The sequence below is a fragment of the Oncorhynchus tshawytscha genome, linkage group LG06, assembly GCF_018296145.1.
Source record: "Oncorhynchus tshawytscha isolate Ot180627B linkage group LG06, Otsh_v2.0, whole genome shotgun sequence".
Classification (NCBI taxonomy): domain Eukaryota; kingdom Metazoa; phylum Chordata; class Actinopteri; order Salmoniformes; family Salmonidae; genus Oncorhynchus; species Oncorhynchus tshawytscha.
In genome coordinates, this window is record NC_056434.1 from 38,988,487 (window position 1) to 39,008,431 (window position 19,945).

The 19,945-nt window shown below is 41.2% G+C and overlaps 1 protein-coding gene across 11 annotated transcripts in view; it reads left to right on the plus strand.

Annotated features, from left to right (window-relative positions):
* The window catches only part of LOC112245112 (casein kinase I), a 58,037-nt gene that overhangs the window by 25,237 nt on the left and 12,855 nt on the right, over positions 1-19,945 (plus strand). The window lies entirely within an intron of this gene.

The window sequence follows — 19,945 nt, forward strand, 5'->3', positions numbered from 1 at the left end:
GGGAAGGGAGATCTACATCTCAAATATAAGGTCTTGCATAGGTGGGTTCTGGCCATTTCCTCTTTGGCAGTGTTGGCTAAGCAAGTGTCATTAATCAATGAACTAATAAATCCATCAATGGGTACATCAGAGTTGTATCAGTCACATTTTTTATACAAAGTCAGGGTTGAAACAAAAGTTAGCTAAGCAGACGGAGAATATACATTTCCTAGGCGCAATATGTAGAAATCCCCCTGCCTTTACCTTGTTGATAAAATTCGATCATGTTCACCTAATTTCAGTTTGTGTCCAAACGAGAATCATTGTATGATCTAAACAGCTGTGAAATGGCTTTGCAATAACCAAAAATATATATATATATTTTTTAGTAATTTTGAAGCTTGCGTACAAAACCGAAAGTAAAAAGACACGAGCGGATAATATCCGTATGCTGTATATTTGACGGTGATATGTGGTTCACTCATCGAGCTATGAATGTGAATGCACTTACTGTGAATGCACTTACTGTATGTCCCTCTGGATAAGCACACCTGATAAATGTCAAATGTTAATGTTTTGCATACAGATCTCATATTACTGTATTGAATTTATTTATTAAAACAATTATTATATAGATGTCACAAATGTATAATTTGTACAGTTTATTAAAAATGGAGTTTTGTTACATTTGACTCTGTAAAACCGAGCAGTACTACTTATTTCTCTGAGTGAGGCGAATATATAGCATCTTGATTATAGACCAAAAAAAATGTGTCTCTGGAATGAAACCATCAAGTGACAGAATATGTAGAAGAGGAAATATAAGTGGTCAAACTATTCATATGTTCAGGGGGGTTCCTAACAAAAGTAGTCATTTGTTTATGTACAGTGTATTGCAATATGTACTGAAATTGTAGTCCATTTTCAAAATGTATTTGTGAATTAAAATGGATATACATTTATCAACCGCTAGACTACAATTGTATTTGCTCAATGTTTTTTATTTTATTTATAGTTTGTGCCATTTCCAATTTAATTAGAAATGTAAATTCTTGAATTCACTCATGAAGTGGAGAATTTACGTTGAATTAAATTTGAATTCAAATAATCAACTTGGAATTCATTTGGAGTTTAGACTTTTTGGATTGGAATTGTTAAAATAAAATTCCAAAGATAAAATGTTTTAATTGGAATAAAATATTTTTACATTTCCCAGTTAAAGGAATTAATCCACATAGTATCAAATTGACTGTAGGGTATGTTTTTAATAATTCCAAACTGTATTCCTATATGTATTTGTATAGCTAGACCAGGTCTGGGCAATTATTTTCCATGGAGGGCAACATTAGAATATATTTTTGCCATTGCCAGAATCATATTACAGGATTATACATCATGTGTATGACTGTATTGACAGATAAAGTTGATGTCGGAAGTTTACATACAGTTAGGTTGGAGTCATTAAAACTAGTTTTTCAACCACTCCACACGTTTTTTTTGTTAACAAACTAGTTTTGGCAAGTCGGTTAGGAGATCTACGTTGTGCATGACACAAGTAATTTTTCCAACTGTTTATGGACAGATTATTTAACGTGTAATTCACTATCAAAATTCTAGTGGGTCAGAAGTTAACATACACTAAGTTGGGGGGGACAAAATGGTGCCGTAGAGAGAACACGGTGTTTCAGCGAGCTCTCGTGGCATTCGTAAATTTATATTCTTACATTAATCTCCTAGCTTGAAAAAGTGGTAGAATTGGCTAAATAAGTTACCATATAATGAGTCTTGACGACTATTTTGCAAAAATCTCAGACAACATGCCCAATAGAACTACTAAGAAGTCGACCAAAACCACCACCCCTGTGGATGTGCATGAGGAGCTAGCTAACGTTAGCGAAGCTAACACCATTGCGGATCCAGGCACAATGGACCTGATGATTCAAAAAAATGATGATGACTGATAACATTACTAAAGTGATCGGTGCTAAGATAAGAACGGTCTTGGAATAGCAGGCCATTCAGCTGAAATACAGAGCGTTGTGAAACGTGTTGGTGAGGCGGAAGGAAGAATTTCTGCAGTGGAAACTTCAACTACATCTATGGACGCTAAGATAAAAGCACTTGAGAAACAGTTGCGCGAAATGGCGGAGCACATTGACGACTTGGATAATCGAGGACGCAGATGCAATATTCGTGTTGTGGGACTCGCGGAAAATTCTGAAGGGACACGTTCAGTAAAATTCTTTGAGGAATGGATCCCTGGCTACCTACAAATGGACACTAAGGCTGGTCGTGTGAAGCTGGACAGAGCCCATCGCTCTCAAGCACCGATACCCGGTCCCAATCAGCGCCCACGGCCGGTGGTTATAAAGTTCCACAACTTCACCGACAAGCAGCGCGTCATGGATGCGGCTAGAAACATCGTCTCTGATGGTAGTCAACATAAAGGTCCAAAGGTCTCATTCTTCAATGATTATTCCACAGCGGTTGTACGAAGACTCAAAGCGTTTGATGAGGCGAAGGCTCGACTCAGGAGAATGAAGATGGACTACACACTGTTGTACCCGGCCACATTGAAGATTATGGTCAACGGATCACCTAAAATGCTCTACACACCTGAAGAGGCTGCTGCGTTTATTGACTCTCTCGGGTAAATAACTTTAAGCTGCACCTCCACAGCATTGAATAACTTTGTTTATTTTTGGTTGAATCTGATCATGAAACAGTGGTGTGAGTCCTCACGTACTCCGGCTCAGTAATATTCGTATCTTTATTATTTTTCTTGCTAAAGTAATAGCCACTATAGCTCAGGCTGAGATATGTGTGAATCCATATTGGTGCCCAGGCTTGGTTTTAGGTGGAAGAGCCTCAATCTTCTTCTATTGATTTTTCTTTTCCATATATATAAAGGATGAGGCTATTGAGCGGCAATGCGGACTTAAGAGTCTACATTGGAGAGTTGAAATCCCCTGCATGTTAGCTAGTGGGAAAACCCCCTTTTGGATCTTTACATGTTTAGTATAGTTCGAGTTCAGGGTTCATATTTTTTGTTTATGCTCAGTGAGATAGAGGAGAGTTCAACACATGGAAAAAGGTACCACCCCACTTTTACAGTAGGATCCAGTCTGGATATTGAATGGTCAAGATACAATGGCAGATTGCGTGTATGTACGTGGAACATTAGAGGGAGCCATAACCCCATTAAAAGGAAGAAAGTACTGTCTTTTTTTTGAAAAAAGAAAATATTGATATTGCCCTGTTGCAAGAAACTCATTTGGGTGATAAGGAGCACCTGAAATTACAACAAGGAGGGTTTGGTCAAGTGTTTTTCTCATCATTTACATCCAGAAGTAGAGGTGTAGCAATTCTGGTGAAAAAGAACTTACCACTTATGGTCTTGAATTGTGTGAAAGATAAATTTGGTCGCTTTGTTATAATTAATGGTACTTTACAAGGGCAGAACATTTCCATAATGAATATTTACTTCCCCCCCTGCTCACCCCCCTGATTTCCTCACTGAGGCATTTCTAGACTTTTCAGAATTAAACTCAGACACTGCAGTGGTTGGAGGAGATTTTAACTGCTTGTTGAACCCCCTTATTGATAGGTTTCCCAGTGGTATAGCTTCACTCTCTCCTCAAGCTAAGTCACTTAGTTATTTGTGATGATCTGGGGTATGCGGATGTCTGGAGAGCTTTTCATCCCTCCAACAGAGTTCACTTTTTTCTCTGCACCTCATGGATGTCAGACTAGAATAGATTATTTTTTTATGCCCAAGACGTCTTTGCAGTCTGTTTTATCCTCTAGGATAGGAAGCATAGTCATATCTGATCATGCTGAGGTGATCCTGGACATAAAACTCAACGGGGCATTCAATCGGTCAAGACATTGGAGGTTGAACACAACCATTCTTAAAGACCATACATTCACATATTTTATAACAGAGTTTAAAGCATTTTTCTCTAACTCTCAATCAACAGATAACCCCTCGCTCCTTTGGGAGACCTGTAAAGCGTATGCCAGGGGTCTGATTATGTCATACACAGCTACTAAGACGGAAAAAGCGGGAAAAACAAAAAATGTTAGAGGGTGAATTAGGAACTAAAGAGAAGGACTACATTAAAACGCCCACTCCTGCCCTATTAAAGGAAATATCAGTCATTAGATCAACGTTAGACTCTCTCCTAACACAGGACGCTGAAAAGAAAATGAGATTTGTCAGGCAAAAGCTATATGAACATGGCGATAAGCCAGGAAAGTACTTGGCATACCTAGCTAAAAAGAGGGCTGACTCAGTCAATTGCTACTATTACTGATTCTGATGGTAATCATTTATATGAAAATAAATTGATAAGTGACTCATTTAAGAAATTTTATACAAACCTTTATGCCTCAGAACTGCCAAAGGATGCACCCAAATTAATGGAGAACTTCTTTTGTAAGATTGAGCTCCCTACTATCTCCGAAGAGCAGAGGTCCCTCCTTAATGCCCCTATTACCAAGGAAGAGATAATGTTCGCAATTAAGAATCTGCAAAATGGTAAGGCCCCAGGACCAGACGGGTTTTGTAGTGAGTTCTATAAAGAGTTCCATGGCCTGATCCTTGAGCCATTGCGTGATATGTTTAACCACTCATTTTCAAATGACCAACTCCCTCAAACGCTGAGAGAAGCCAACATTTCACTTATTCTCAAAAAGGGAAAATGTCCAGAGTCTTGTTCCTCGTACAGACCAATTTCCCTTCTGAATGTGGATAGAAAATTGCTTTCTAAAATTCTAGCCACAAGATTAGAGGACTCACTGCCACTAATTGTGAAAGGAGACCAAACTGGCTTCATTAGGGGCCGTAAGCCATGCAACAACGTCAGGCGGCTTATTAATGTAATTCAAGCCTACCAACAAAGTGCTGTGGATGGTCTTGTGCTCTCCCTAGATGCTGAGAAGCATTTGATCGTGTGGAGTGGTCTTACCTATTATTTGCTCTAAATAAATTTGGTCTGGGGGACAACTTTATAAAATGGGTGAAAGTTTTATATGATGATCCTCAGGCTGCTGTTCTTACTAATGGGCTATGGTCAAATAGCTTCTCTATACACAGAGGTACCAGACAGGGCTGTCCTTTATCCCCCCTCCTCTTTGCACTCGTTATGGAACCACTGGCCGAGGCCATCAGGGTAACGCCTGCTATACAGGGGCTGCTCATTGGTGATGTTCACCATAAAATAAGCTTGTATGCTGATGATGTCCTGATATTCATCTCTAGTCCCGAGACTTCAATTACATCTCTTATTAATATTATTGAATTATTCAGCGAATTCTCAGGCTATAAGATTAACCTTACTAAAGTGGCTATGCCACTTGGTAGCCTACACTCTGTACCTAATACTTCTCCCCCCCTTCCCTTTTTAAATGGTCTCCCTCAGGTTTCATGTATCTGGGTATATTTGTAACTCCTAAATTCCAGCTAATGTACAAAGCCAATTTTGTTCCCTTGTTTGATACAATAAGACAGGATCTGGAGCGCTGGAACTCTCTCCCGATTTCTTGGTTGGGTAGAATATCCCTCTTGAAAATGAACATTTTACCTAGACTACTTTACCCAATCCAAATGATCCCAGTATTACTCTCCAATAAGGTAATAAAGGATGTAAATGGATGGCTAAGTTCCTTTATATGGAGTAAACGCAAGCCAAGACTTAAGATGGCAATATTGCAGCTGCCAAGTTCTATGGGCGGCTTGGACCTGCCCAATATCAGGTTCTATCAATGCTGTGCCCACCTTTGTTATATTTCTGACTGGATCACAAATGATGATGACTCTATTTGGTTAGACATTGAGACTTCGCTTTCAAAATACCCCTTACAGGATCTTTTATTTTTCAGAAGTTTCAAGTCTGTAGAAGATCACTGCAATAATCCCGTTACACTTAACACAAAGTATGGAGGTCAGTTCAACGCTTCCTGGGAAGGTCCAAACTAACCTCTGCTCTTACCCCAATTCTTAACAACCCAGATTTCAGTCCAGGATTGCTGGATGCTGGCTTTAACTTATGGCTTAATAAGGGCATACGCAGGCTAAATGACTTATTTGCTGATAAGATTTTGTTGTCATTTGAGCAGATGGTCGAGAAATATCGACTCCCAAAGGAGGACTTTTTCCGCTTCCTACAAGTAAGACATTATATTCGGAAGAGCACCACCTTAATTGGTAACCCTGATGTGTCTGTCATTGAAAGAATGCTTTTTTTCCCACAAAGGAAAATGTCTGTAAGTCTGTTTTATGATACTTTAAGGTCCTTTTCTGCTGTCAACACACAGAGGGTGAAACAAGTGTGGGAGAAAGAATTGTCTGTTACTATTGACAAAGAGATGTGGGAGGACATTTGGAGATATGCAAAAACAATATCTATATGTAACCGTACTAGAGCAATCCAATTAAGAATAATACACAGATTGCATATATCCCCAAATCGCAGACATGCTTTTAGCCCCACTTCCTCTTCCCCTCAGTGTCTTAAATGCAAAACTGATACAGGCACCCTAACACATTGTTTATGGTCATGTACCAAAATACAAAGATACTGGTCTGGTGTTTCTGCAAGAAATTGAAAAGATCCTAGGGGTTGATCTAGAATTGGACCCAGTTTCTTTACTGTTAGGTCTCCCTAGTAGGCATGTTACTTCTGTCGGAAAAGGAGGCTTTACAACATCCTTACCTTCGCAGCGAGGAAAAACATCCTTTTACAGTGGATTAGTGATAAGGTTCCTTCTATTAAAGATTGGCATAAGATACTATTTGAATGGGTGCCTCTGGAATATCTGACATGTACATTGCATTCTAAAACAGACCAGTTCTACAAAGTATGGGAACCTTACCTCAGGTTCTAGGTAATTTAGATATCAGCTATTATGCTGCAAGGATTCTCTTAGAATGGCGGGGATCTATGTATTTCAGAACTACACTCTGCGTTCCATGTGTGGAACCTAACCTCTTGGTTTAAACTGAGCTTTTTTGTTTAATTTCTGTTTGTAAGTTTGTTTAAAATGTATGTATTGAGAGACGCAATGATGGGGATGGGGTGAGAGAAGCACCGAGCGGGAAGAGGAAAATGGTGTATGTATGGGTGTGTGTATGTGTGTGTATATGCATGGGTAAATGTATGTATGTATGTGTATATATATGCACGTAGATATGTGTAAGTGGGTGCTGTTTTTCTTTTTGTTCTGTGTGCTTTGTCTCTGTATCTCTTAATATGGGTGAAAATTGTGAAATTCCAATAAAAATACTGTTACAAAAAAAACATACACTAAGTTGACTGTGCCTTTTAAACAGCTTTGGAACATTTTCTGGAATTATGTTATGGCTTTAGAAGCTTCTGAAAGGCTAAGTGACATCATTTGAGCAATTGGAGGTGTACCTGTGGATGTATTTCAAGGCCTACCATCAAACTCAGTGCCTCTTTGCTTGACATCATGGGAAAATCAAAAGAAATCAGCCAAGACTTCAGAAAAAAATATTGCAGACCTCCACAAGTCTGGTTCATCCTTGGGAGCAATTTCCAAACGCCTGAAGGTACCACGTTCATCTGTACAAACAATAGTACGCAAGTATAAACACCATGGGACCACGCAGCCGTTATACTGCTCAGGAAGGAGACGCGTTCTGTCTCCTAGAGATGAATGTACTTTGTTGCGAAAAGTGCAAATCAATCCCAGAACAGCAGCAAAGGACCTTGTGAATATGCTGGTGGAAACAGGTACAAAAGTATCTATATCCACAGTAAATGGTGGTATTGTATTGCTATGGTATTCAACTGCACATGGGGACAAAGATCGTACTTTTTGGAGAAATGTCCTCTGGTCTGATGAAACAAAAATAGAACTGTTTGGCCATGATCACCATCGTTATGTTTAGAAGGAAAAAGGGGGAGGTTTGCAAGGCAAAGGACACCATCCCAACTGTGAAGCACGGGGGTGGCAGCATCATGTTGTGGGGGTGCTTTGCTGCAGGATGGACTGGTGCACTTCACAAAATAGATGGCATCATGAGGTAGGAAAATTGTGGATATACTGAACCATTAACAAAAGTTTTGTCCGTGGTGCTGAACGCACAGTGTACTTTTCCCTCAGTGTAGTTCATTGCGTTTTAATAATACAAATACCTACCAAAAAGAGAACATGGATGTGGTTTATTTCTGTGCATGTTAAAAAGTAAAATAAGTAGCATATCTGGACAGATTTACAGTAGGTATACAGTTGAAGTCGGAAGTTTACATATACCTTAGCCAAAGACATTTTCACTCAGTTTTTCGCAATTCCTGACATTTAATCCTTGTAAGAATTCCCTGTCTTAGGTCAGTTAGGATCACCAGTTTATTTTAAGAATGTGAAATGTCAGAATAAAAGTAGAGATTTATTTCAGCTTTTATTTCTTTCATCACATTCCCAGGTCAGAAGATTACATACACTCAATTAGTATTTGGTAGCATTGCTTCCCACAGTAAGTTGGGTGAATTTTGGCCCATTCCTCCAGACAGAGCCGGTGTAACTGAGTCAGGTTTGTAGGCCTCCTTGCTCGCATACCCCTTTTCAGTTCTACCAACAAATTGTCTATAGCATTGAGGTCAGGGCTTTGTTGTCCTTAATAAGCCGTTTTGCTACAACTTTGGAAGTATGCTTGGGGTCATTGTCCATTTGGAAGACCCATTTGCGACCAAGCTTTAACTTCCTGACTGATGTTGGCATGCACAAAAACACAGAGCTCTACATTACATTTAAACTACTCATTCAGTGTGAGGAGTGAATTCTCTGATGGGCATTGACTAGAGCAGGGAAGTCGGGTATAGTTTCTGACGTCGCTATGCGCAGGATTGCTATAAGGTGAGAGTCCGTAAGAGATGTTCTGTGCCTTGACTTATTATATTTCATCACTGAAAAATGTCTGCTCACATACGTAGGTTGACCCAAACAGTACAAACATCTTCTGAGCATGACTCCTAATCTTCTGAAAGTTTTGTTCATCGAGAGATGCATAGAACCTTGTCAGTGACATTGTTTGGAGTAGTTCTCCAATCACTGCATCTGACTGAAGATTGATAAGCTCAAGTTGCAGGTCAGTGGGAATGTTATCCACATTATAGGTGAAAGGAGAGGAAACTAACAGCATGTCATTTTCCAACGCTTTCAAATCCTCAAACGACGAGAACTGACCGTTCAAAGCACGCAGCAGCGATGTATACTTCTCCCGCTGGTCATCTGATAGGAAACAGACTAGTGGTGTCAGAAGGTGGGTGATTGTTGCCTTCTACTTGGCGGGTCAGGAGAAGTAATTTTCCCTTGAAGGCTTTGACAAGGCTGTACATCTGATGTGCAAAAAGGCCCTTCTCTTGTAGTTTGGAATTCACTTCATTCATGAGGGCCATGATGTCCACGGTGAAGGCAAAATCAACCAATTTTCCTTTCATTAGCAAAAACTCAGCAATCTCCAACATCAGGTCCCACACCTTTTAAGTACCTTCCTCAAAGCCATTTCACGTTTGTGTGGTAGGGGAGATCTGCATGGCCCGACTCTCTTCCAACAGTGAGACAAACTGCCTGTGGTTTTTAAGAATTTGCTCTTTTGAAGTTTACAACTTTAGTGACTGTCCACAACATGGCTCATTTTCAAGGCACATTTACAGAGCGCCTCCTGATGAATAATGCAATGCAGGAAAAACATTTTCTGATCCGGTTTCAGCTCAGATCTTGTATCCTTTTCAAAAGGCTAATGTTTTTTCCAGTCAAGTTTGGGCATCCATCAGTGGTCACACTGGATAACTTTATAAAACTCAGGCCCAGCTTTGCCACACACTTATTGACCACCTCCAATAAATCTTTCCCTGTGGTTGTGCTCTTCATTGACTACACTGAAGCAAGCTCCTCTGTAATTTAAAAGTCTGGGGTTATGCCTCGTAAGAATATCAACAACTGCGCTGTGTCACGTGCATCACTGCTCTCATTCAGGGCCAGGGAGAAATGGGTGAAATCCTTTATCTTGTCTTTCAACTGTTGTTCCATATTCTCTGCGATGTCCTCAACACGCCATGTCACTGTGTCTTGACAGGGAAACATTTTCAAACAGCTCTTTCTTGTCGGGGGGAAAGTATTGCTGCAGAGTTGATTTAAACATTCTTTAATGAATTCACCTTCAGCGACTGGCTTGATTATCTTTAGCAATTTTGGGGGACAGTACCTAGCTAGCTCTCGCAATTCCGTTGATTGCATTCATTGTCTACTTTTCTTTGTCTAGCTCAGGCCTGATTTTAGTTTCTGTCTAAACAATGACATGATCCGCCTGAAAGCCTGAGATTTAATTCAAATTGGAATTAGTGGTTTTGTTGGGGATAATTGAAATCTTGGAATTGACCTAACATTGGAATTCAGAGGAATTGAATATGTTGAATTTACAGGGAGAGAGAATTAAATTAGAATTGAGTTTGTGGAATTGACCCTAACCCTGATGCGCGTATACCAATGGTACTTGAGCTGACTAGCATTCAAGAAGTATTCAGACCCCTAATTCTAACACGGATTAAATTGTTTTTTTCCCCTCTTCAATCGACACAATACCCCATAATGACAAAGAAAAAACAATTTTGCCAATCAGGTCAAGATCAGGACGAAGGATGCATGTTAACGGCAGGTATAAACAGCTTCTGAAAGTTGTATGTATTCAGAGCAAAAACCATGCCGTGAGGTTGAAGGAATTATCTGTGGAGCTCCGAGACCAGGATTTTGTCAAAGCACAGATCTGGAGAAGGGAACCAAAAAATTCCTGCAGCATTGAAGGTCCCCAAGAACACAGTGGCCTCCATTTTTAAATGGAATTATTACATAAGTATTCAGACCCTTTACTCAGTACTTTGTTGAAGCAGCGATTACAGCCTCAAGTCTTCTTGGGTATGACGCTGCAAGCTTGGCACACCTGTATTTGGGGAGTTTCTCCCATTCTCTGCAGATCCTTTCACTCTCCATCAGGTTGGAAGGGGAGCGTCGCTGCACAGCTATTTTCAGGTCTCTCCAGAGATGTATGATCCGGATCAAGTCCGGGCTCTGGCTGAGCCACTCAAGGACATTCAGAGACTTTTCCCCGAAGCCACAGCTGCGTTGTCTTGGCTATGTGCTTAGGGTTGTTGTCCTGTTGGAAGGATAACCTTCACCCTAGTCTGTGGTCCTGAACAGTCTTGAGCAGGTTTTCATCAAGGATCTCTCTGCACTTTGCTCTGTTCATCTTTCCCTCGATCCTGACTAGTCTCCCAGTCCCTACCGCTGAAAAACATCCACATAGCATGAAGCTGCAACCACTCTGCTTCACAGTGGGGATGGTGCCAGGTTTTCACCAGATGTGACGCTTGGCATTCAGGCAAAATGGTTCAATCTTGGTTTCATCAGACAGCGAATCTTGTTCCTGATGTTCTGAGAGTTCTATAGGTTCCTTTTGGCAACCTCCCTTCCGCCCCCGATTGCTCAGTTTTGCCGGTTGACCAGCTCTACAAAGGGTCTTTTAAAATTGGAGGCCACTGTGTTCTTGGGGACCTTCAATGCTGCAGTCTTTTTTTTAGTACCCTTCTCCAGATCTGTGCCTCGACAATCCTGTCTTGGAGCTCTACGGATAATTCCTTCAACCTCATGACATGGTTTTTGCTCTGAATATGTACAATTTTTCAGAAGCTCTGTTTATACCTGCCGTTAACATGCATCCTTCGTCCTGATCTTGACCTGATTTGCAAAATCTTCTCTGTTTACACTTAAAAGGTCTGATCACTATCAGATCACAATGTCTGTTTTTATACCTGGTTCTACACTGAACAAAAATATAAACGCAACATGTAAAGTGTTGGTCTCATGTTTCATGAGCTGAAATAAAACATCCTAGAAATGTTACACACAAAAAGCTTATTTCTCTCGAATGTTGTGCATAAGTTTGTTTACGTCCCTGTTTGTGAGCATTTCTCCTTTGCCAAGATGATCTATCCACCTGACAGGTGTGGCATATCAAGAAGTTGATGAAACCGCATGGTCGTTACACAGGTGCACTTTGTGCTGGGAACAATGAAGGCCACACTCAAATGTGCAGTTTTGTCACACAACACAATGCCACATGTCTCAAGTGAGGGAGCATATAACTGGCATGCTGACTGCAGGAATGTCTAACGGAGCTGTTGCCAGAAACTTGAATATACATTTCTTTACCATAAGCCGCCTCCAATTTTGCTTTAGAGAATTTGGCAGTACATCCAATCGGCCTCACAACCGCTGACCACGTGTAACCATGCCAGCCCAGGACCACCACATCCGACGCGGAATCGTCCTGGGGGGCTGGACAGATTTTGATTGGCTGGGCATGGCTCCCCAGTGAGGTGGGCCTATTCCCTTCCAGGCTCACCCATGGCTGTGCACCTGCCCAGTGATCTGAAATCCATTAGAGCCTAATGAATTTATTTAAATTCAAATCGACTGATTTCCTTATGAACTGTAACTCGGTAAAATCTTTGAAATTGTTGCGTTTTACTTTCTTGTTCATTTATAGAACAATCATTGCTTTTAAAAAAGACGAGCCATCGATATTTATGGGCCAGAAAAGCTCCTATTAACACTGACGAGCTTGCTAGAACGCTTTATTATAGTCCACCCACGAGGCCCCTATTTGCACTGGAGGAAGCTTAATATAGACTAGCCGCCGAGGCTGCCATTTACACTGGCCAGCCCTGGAGGAAGCTTAATATAGACTAGCCGCCGAGGCTGCCATTTACACTGACCAGCCTGCAAGGAACCTTTTTATGCCGATTTTACACCTGGTCAGCCACAGAGGAGCCTTGCACATAGACCAGCCTCTGAGGTTTCGGGTGAAACTGCTAGCTTTGAGGCCCACCAGCCTTGGTAAGGTCTCTAAGTAGACTGACCAGCCGGGGAGGAGCCTGCATTGTGTTAATTAAATGCAATTATCTATCAAATAGGCTTGGGGTATATACCATATATTGTATTTAGAAATAGCCACGGATTGGTTTTTCAATACTGTGAATACTATTGAAACCAGTTCTTTAATATTAATATTTGTAGCTATTTAAATCAAATTTATTTGTCACATACACATGGTTAGCAGATGTTAATGCAAGTGTAGCGAAATGCTTGTGCTTCTAGTTCCGACAATGCAGTAATAACCAACGAGTAACCGGAAGGTTGCAAGTTCAAACCCTCGAGCTGACAAGGTACAAATCTGTCGTTCTGCCCCTGAACAGGCAGTTAACCCACTGTTCCTAGGCCGTCATTGAAAATAAGAATTTGTTCTTAACTGACTTGCCTAGTTAAATAAAGGTCAAATAAAATAAATAATCTAACCTAACATTTCCAAAACTATTACCGTAAACACACAAGTGTAAAGGGATAAAGAATATGTACATAAAGGTATATGAATGAGTGATGGTACAGAACGGCATAGGCAAGATGCAGAAGATGGTATCTCGTACAGTATATACCCTATATCACTCATCTCATATGTATGTAAACAAAGTGGCATAGTTTAAAGTGGCTAGTGATAAATGTATTACATAAAGATGCAGTAGATGATAGAGTACAGTATATGCATATGAGATGAGTAATGTAGGGTATGTAAACATTTATATTAAGTAGCATTGTTTAAAGTGGCTAGTGATATTTCACATCAATTTCCATCAATTCCCATTATTAAAGTTGCTGGAGTTGAGTCAGTGTGTGACTCAATGTTAGTGGTGGCTGTTTAACAGTCTGATGGCCTTGAGATAGAAGCTGTTTTTCAGTCTCTCGGTCCCAGCTTTGATGCACCTGTACTGACCTCGCCTTCTGGATGATAGCGGGGTGAACAGGCAGTGGTTCGGGTGGTTGTTGTCCTTGATGATCTTTATGGCCTTCCTGTGACATCGGGTGGTGTAGGTGTCCTGGAGGGCAGGTAGTTTGCCCCCGGTGATGCGTTGTGCAGACCTCACTACCCTCTGGAGAGCCTTACGGTTGTGGGCGGAGCAGTTGCGGTGATACAGTCCGACAGGATGCTCTTGATTGTGCATCTGTAGAAGTTTGAGTGCTTTTGGTGACAAGCCAAATTTCTTCAGCCTCCTGAGGTTGAAGAGGCGTTGCTACGCCTTCTTCACAATGCTGTCTGTGTGGGTGGACCAATTCAGTTTGTCATGTGTACTTAAGTAAATACCTGCAGTCGACTTGTGCAATATGTTAGATAAAGTAGATCACGTTCTTCTTTTCACCTGTCACATTATTTTACATTATGAAGCTTATAGTAGTTCCCCAGAAAAGTTGAGCCAACCACGTTTGTTTGTAAATAGCACAACTGGAGAAAGCTGGAGAAAGCACAGTCCAGCTGGGTATTGACAGGGGTTGCATTTTATATTGAAAGTCAAGTGTTGTTGTTTTTTTACTTCAATAGAGTGATCAGCAACTTTAGTTTACCTTCAGAGAATACATTAATGCTACACATTCGGCAGAAGATAGCTTATTTTTCATCAGATGACAACAGAAGTGCAATGCTATTTGACTGACAGCCACACGAGTAGGCTAAATGAGCTTCCAATGAAAAATCAAGGTATTTATTTAGCTAAACCTAGTGCATGGCCATCATATTTATGTTCATCATAGAATGTAGCCAGCTACATATCCTAATATTTTTCTTCAAGTTAATCTAGCATTTTTACCAGAGAAACGTAGTTACACATAAATTAGAGCGCTGTCTAATGATAAAATACCCGCCCGTGAATTCTCATCTGAGTGGAGAAATGCAATTGAAGCACAAAATTAGTGTGATCCCGAGCAGAAATTACAATAAGAAGCAGTTTTACAAAACCCTTTGAGTTATCTGTACAGATGCCACTGCTATCTTTTGATTTCCTTGCATTTTTTTTCTCCTCTCCGTTCTCGGCCCATCTGCTCTCTGCTCCTCCCCAGTCTTCTCCGAGCAGAGCAGGCAGGCCCGTTGCTCTATCGACTCCAGACTCCACACAGAGACAGCTTGTACACATGCTCCTCCAGAGCCAGCACTGTTCATTTGCACAATGTCTCTTGTTCATGTTTGCTTGTGAATGTCCAAACTCACCAAAAATGACATTCGATAGCTCCTACATTATATACAGTGCCTTGCGAAAGTATTCGGCCCCCTTGAACTTTGCGACCTTTTGCCACATTTCAGGCTTCAAACATAAAGATAGCAAACTCTCTCCAGAAGTTCAGTGAGGATCTCTGAATGATCCAATGTTGACCTAAATGACTAATGATGATAAATACAATCCACCTGTGTGTAATCAAGTCTCCGTATAAATGCACCTGCACTGTGATAGTCTCAGAGGTCCGTTAAAAGCGCAGAGAGCATCATGAAGAACAAGGAACACACCAGGCGGGTCCGAGATACTGTTGTGAAGAAGTTTAAAGCCGGATTTGGATACAAAAAGATTTCCCAAGCTTTAAACATCCCAAGGAGCACTGTGCAAGCGATAATATTGAAATGGAAGGAGTATCAGACCACTGCAAATCTACCAAGACCTGGCCGTCCCTCTAAACCTTTCAGCTCATACAAGGAGAAGACTGATCAGAGATGCAGCCAAGAGGCCCATGATCACTCTGGATGAACTGCAGAGATCTACAGCTGAGGTGGGAGACTCTGTCCATAGTACAACAATCAGTCGTATATTGCACAAATCTGGCCTTTATGGAAGAGTGGCAAGAAGAAAGCCATTTCTTAAAGATATCCATAAAAAGTGTAGTTTAAAGTTTGCCACAAGCCAACTGGGAGACACACCAAACATGTGGAAGAAGGTGCTCTGGTCAGATGAAACCAAAATTGAACTTTTTGGCAACAATGCAAAACGTTATGTTTGGCGTAAAAGCAACACAGCTCATCACCCTGAACACACCATCCCCACTGTCAAACATGGAAGATCGCTGTTGTGCTAATTTGGTTAACATTCTGGTAATGGAGCCCAATGGGCTTTCTTGGCACCCTCTTGTGTACTAAACCGGTAATACTGCAAATCCCAGAGTGAGAGAAGGATGGTATGAAGATGTGAAAACACTGGATTACCTCCCAACCCTACTATCTAACCAGCCTGGTAAATTGCAGCTTGCGATTAGAACATTGCTTCAGAGAAAATAGGTAGCTAAGACGTTTGTAACCGTTGTAGCTGTTCTTGCTGCATCATCTAGTTAGATGAAAAAAAATCCAAATAGCAGCCATATGCAGCTAGCTAGCAAGCTAAGTTAGCTCATTTGAAAAATGTGTAACCAGCAAAGCAGCTAGCTAATCGACACTGAGTGTAGAAAACATTACATAGACTGACCAGGTGAAAGTTGTGATACCTTATTTGATGTGTTCTGTTCAATCCATTTCAATCAGTGCAGATAAAGGGGGAAGACAGGTATTGAAGGACTTTTAAGCCTTGAGACAATTGAGACATGGATTGTGTATGTGTGTCGTTCAGAGGGTGAATGGTGTCCCTTGCTGTCCCTCCATCTGCAATTTGAATTTGATTGGCTGAGGGGAAAGAATGGGCGGAGTTGCATAAATGTCAGCATGTGAGGTAGTACAGCTTCACATGCACGACCCAAGGCACTTTTAATGACTTGTCTTGTGTTTGATGTTTTGATGTGGTCCATGTTACAAAACAATTCTGAAAATGCCCCCGTCACTACAGACCGTCACAATGGTGTGTGTGTGTGTGTGTGTCACCAGATGCCCTGCACAGTACATTGGCTCAGCTCAAATGCCTTTCTTTATGAGATGAATGAGTAGTAAGTGGAAAGGGTCCACCACCATGCCATCTGGGTATGATCATGGCTGAGAGGACTTAACCGGTTTGACACAGATATTAGATCAAATAAGCCACACGTAGCAAAAAATCTTGTTCACCAAATTTGACAGTCAAGCCATTACAATTTATATTTTTGCCACCTGCTGGAGAAAACCGATTTTGGACCAAGTTATCCCTCTCGTTTAGCCTCTTCTCTGTCTAGCCTCATTCCATATACGCCCCCCCCCCTTAGCCTTCCCCGTCAGTGGGGGAGAAGAGGTCGAAAATGGAGACATTAGTGGTAGGGAGAGCTAAATTAGGGCTAGTGAATGATTTGTCAGTGGGCGTTTTTTTTCTTCACAGGACCTCCTGTGTGTGCAACAACTTCCAAATGATATAATTGGGTGTTATAGTAAAGACCATAGGTGGCTCATGAGTTTCAAGTTTGGGGAAGCTTACAATTTAACCTTCCATTTCTACCTACCTGCGTGTCATTTATGAATATTTTTTTTGTGCATTTTTGTGGATGAGTTTCAATTCAATAATGTTTTTATACCTCAATCTTTGTCACATGGTTAATCATAAAGATCAGAATTTAAACAAAGTAAAAATTTGACAAAAATTTGACGAATGCTAGAGCACCAGCCTCAGCCATAATGGACACATTAATAAACCGTACATAATACATAGAAAAATAGTAGAAAATATCCTGATGAAAGAACCTGCATTTTCAATCACAATCTCTCTTTCCACCTGTCTGTCTTGACTTGAGCAATCACTAGTGAAGTGTAACATTGTATCAACTAGCCTATTCCTGGCCCCTCAGTTTCCTGTGCCAGTGAGCTTGGGACAGACAGCTCTTTTCTTTAAAAATGTTTTCACTGGGTATATGGGGTCATCAGATCATGATAAACAGACATCGTTGACTTACTATGTGAGGTTAAGGAAAAAAATGACTGAGAAGCTCAGCTTATTAGTGGTGGATGTGGTGAGTTAAGACTCAGACATCCCCAAATGTGCACTTTCCTATGTTGGCGCACAGCATGCCAGGTAGGCCTACTTCTAAGCGTGCTCAGGCATGGTCCTTCAACGTTATCAGGACAGAGAAACCAGTCACACACCAGTCACACACGTTATTAGGACAGAGAAATCAGTCACACACTCATTGCTCACACGGAGCACTCCAAACAAAAGACAATAAAAACAATTTAAAAAATGGATGAAACTCGTAAATGAGGGTGTTGAAATAATCTCAAACTCATGAACATGCTCTCAAGCCAGGAGAGATTCCATATCTCCGACATGCATTGATCCATGGTGTGTTGTCGTTTTTGAAACGGTGTGGGTGTGGAGTATGTTTTATGTGCCTACCTTTGCTGGAGAGCTAAATTGAGTTTTTATTCAGGTATAAATTACATGAGATGCATACAGACAGAGCTGCCATTATTGGTGACTAGCTAGGTGACTCAGGCCTGACTGTTCTTTGAGTGTGGGGGTGGATTAATGGTTTGATTGGTTGCGTGTCTCAGGATAAGCCGACATTTGCTCCTGTGTGACTGAATTCATTTCTCCCCAAAGCATTTCAAAAGATGCACTCTCATGGCATTAACAGGCTTTTATCCCGCCTCTGCTTAAATTTAATGGGATCTGAGACCAGTTGCCATTTTCATCATTCCGAAACTTTGTAAAAAAGATGGTGCAAATACAAATTGGTTTAGGGAGTGGAAGGGGTAAGGTAAAATCACATTTGTGTTAATAGCTTGTAGAGTGGAACTCCTGTAATGCCTCGACAGTTAGGCAGCATATAGAAGACATGAGAACATGTGGCCATTTGCTGTCGTCGACATTGTCATTTCTCACATTACACACAGAGCGGGCCTTCAGGACCACTGGGCTTTTCTCAGGAGTTCGTATTTCTCTGGCGCCCTCGCTCCCTCCCTCTGTCAAGCTTGGAAACACCTGCCCACTCCCACATTCTGCTTGCTTACTTACCTCTGTCACATTACTCTGTTTGTGAGCCACCAAGCTTGTACACGTTGGCCAATTGTTGACCTACTCCGCTGCTGCTTGTCTGGGCCCCTCTTGTCATAGACACACACTTTCCACAACAATTTTTTTCTTTTCCCTTGGCTAATCATCTTTCTTTTGCCGAAGGGGAATATGAACTCTTCCTCGACTCCACCATGTTGTCTCTCTCGTCTTGTTTATGATGCTGGGAATGAAATCCCCATTGTTCAGATCATTGTAAAAGGTAACTTGGGCATCACGGTCTTTCTCCTGCACACTCTCACCCCATTGATGCACCGGGCAACTATCATTCCCAGAGCTGCCAATAATGTCTAGGATACTTCTGCACTACTCCAGAATAACGGTATTTTACTGTACAGATGGGAGTTTACTATTGGATCGTTTTGGAGCTCTCAACCTCCTATAGTTAGCCTCTTGTCGTCCAATAAAATGCATCAGTCATTTTCAGGGCGTTATGAATTTCAATGATATTCTCTGAAGCACTCTTAAGTTACATTTAATTTAAATTATGCCTATACACAACAATTTGTGACTAAAATATGCTCAGTCAGGAGAAAATATCTGAAATCCACTCTCTCACTCCTATACTGTTGATAAACGCACAAACTCATCCGCCGTACTCGTCCAGAGCACTCTTTGAGAGGGGAGAAAGCTCACTTTTTCGCTGAGCTCAGCTCGTACAAGTAACATCACACCGGGGATGTTATTGGAGCGGAATACGGAGCAGGTTGCAATCCCAACGGATTGAGCCACTCTAAAATTCCCAAAATGTATCCTTGCCTCTGTTCTTAATAGTGTTTTTTTTAGCAGCAATTCTCCTCGAGTTGTTACACAGCAGAGATAATTCTGGATATTTTTTCCAATCCCATCGCGGTTGTAGTTTTGCGCTAATGGCTACTTGGCTTTGGAGAATGGGGGCGGTTCTAGTTGTGGGTTTCATGGCCGTCGTTATTAGCTTGCCCAGGTTCCTCTGGGCACCATTCCTCTCTGTTCTCTCCTGAGATGGGTACAGCAGATGGCTTCTAACAGCTGCAACAGACAATTCAGAACAACACTTATGACAAACCCCAACCAAACAGCTTGGGCCATCTTTAGATGCCACTTGTGAAGTGTTATGTACAGCATAACTACTGCTC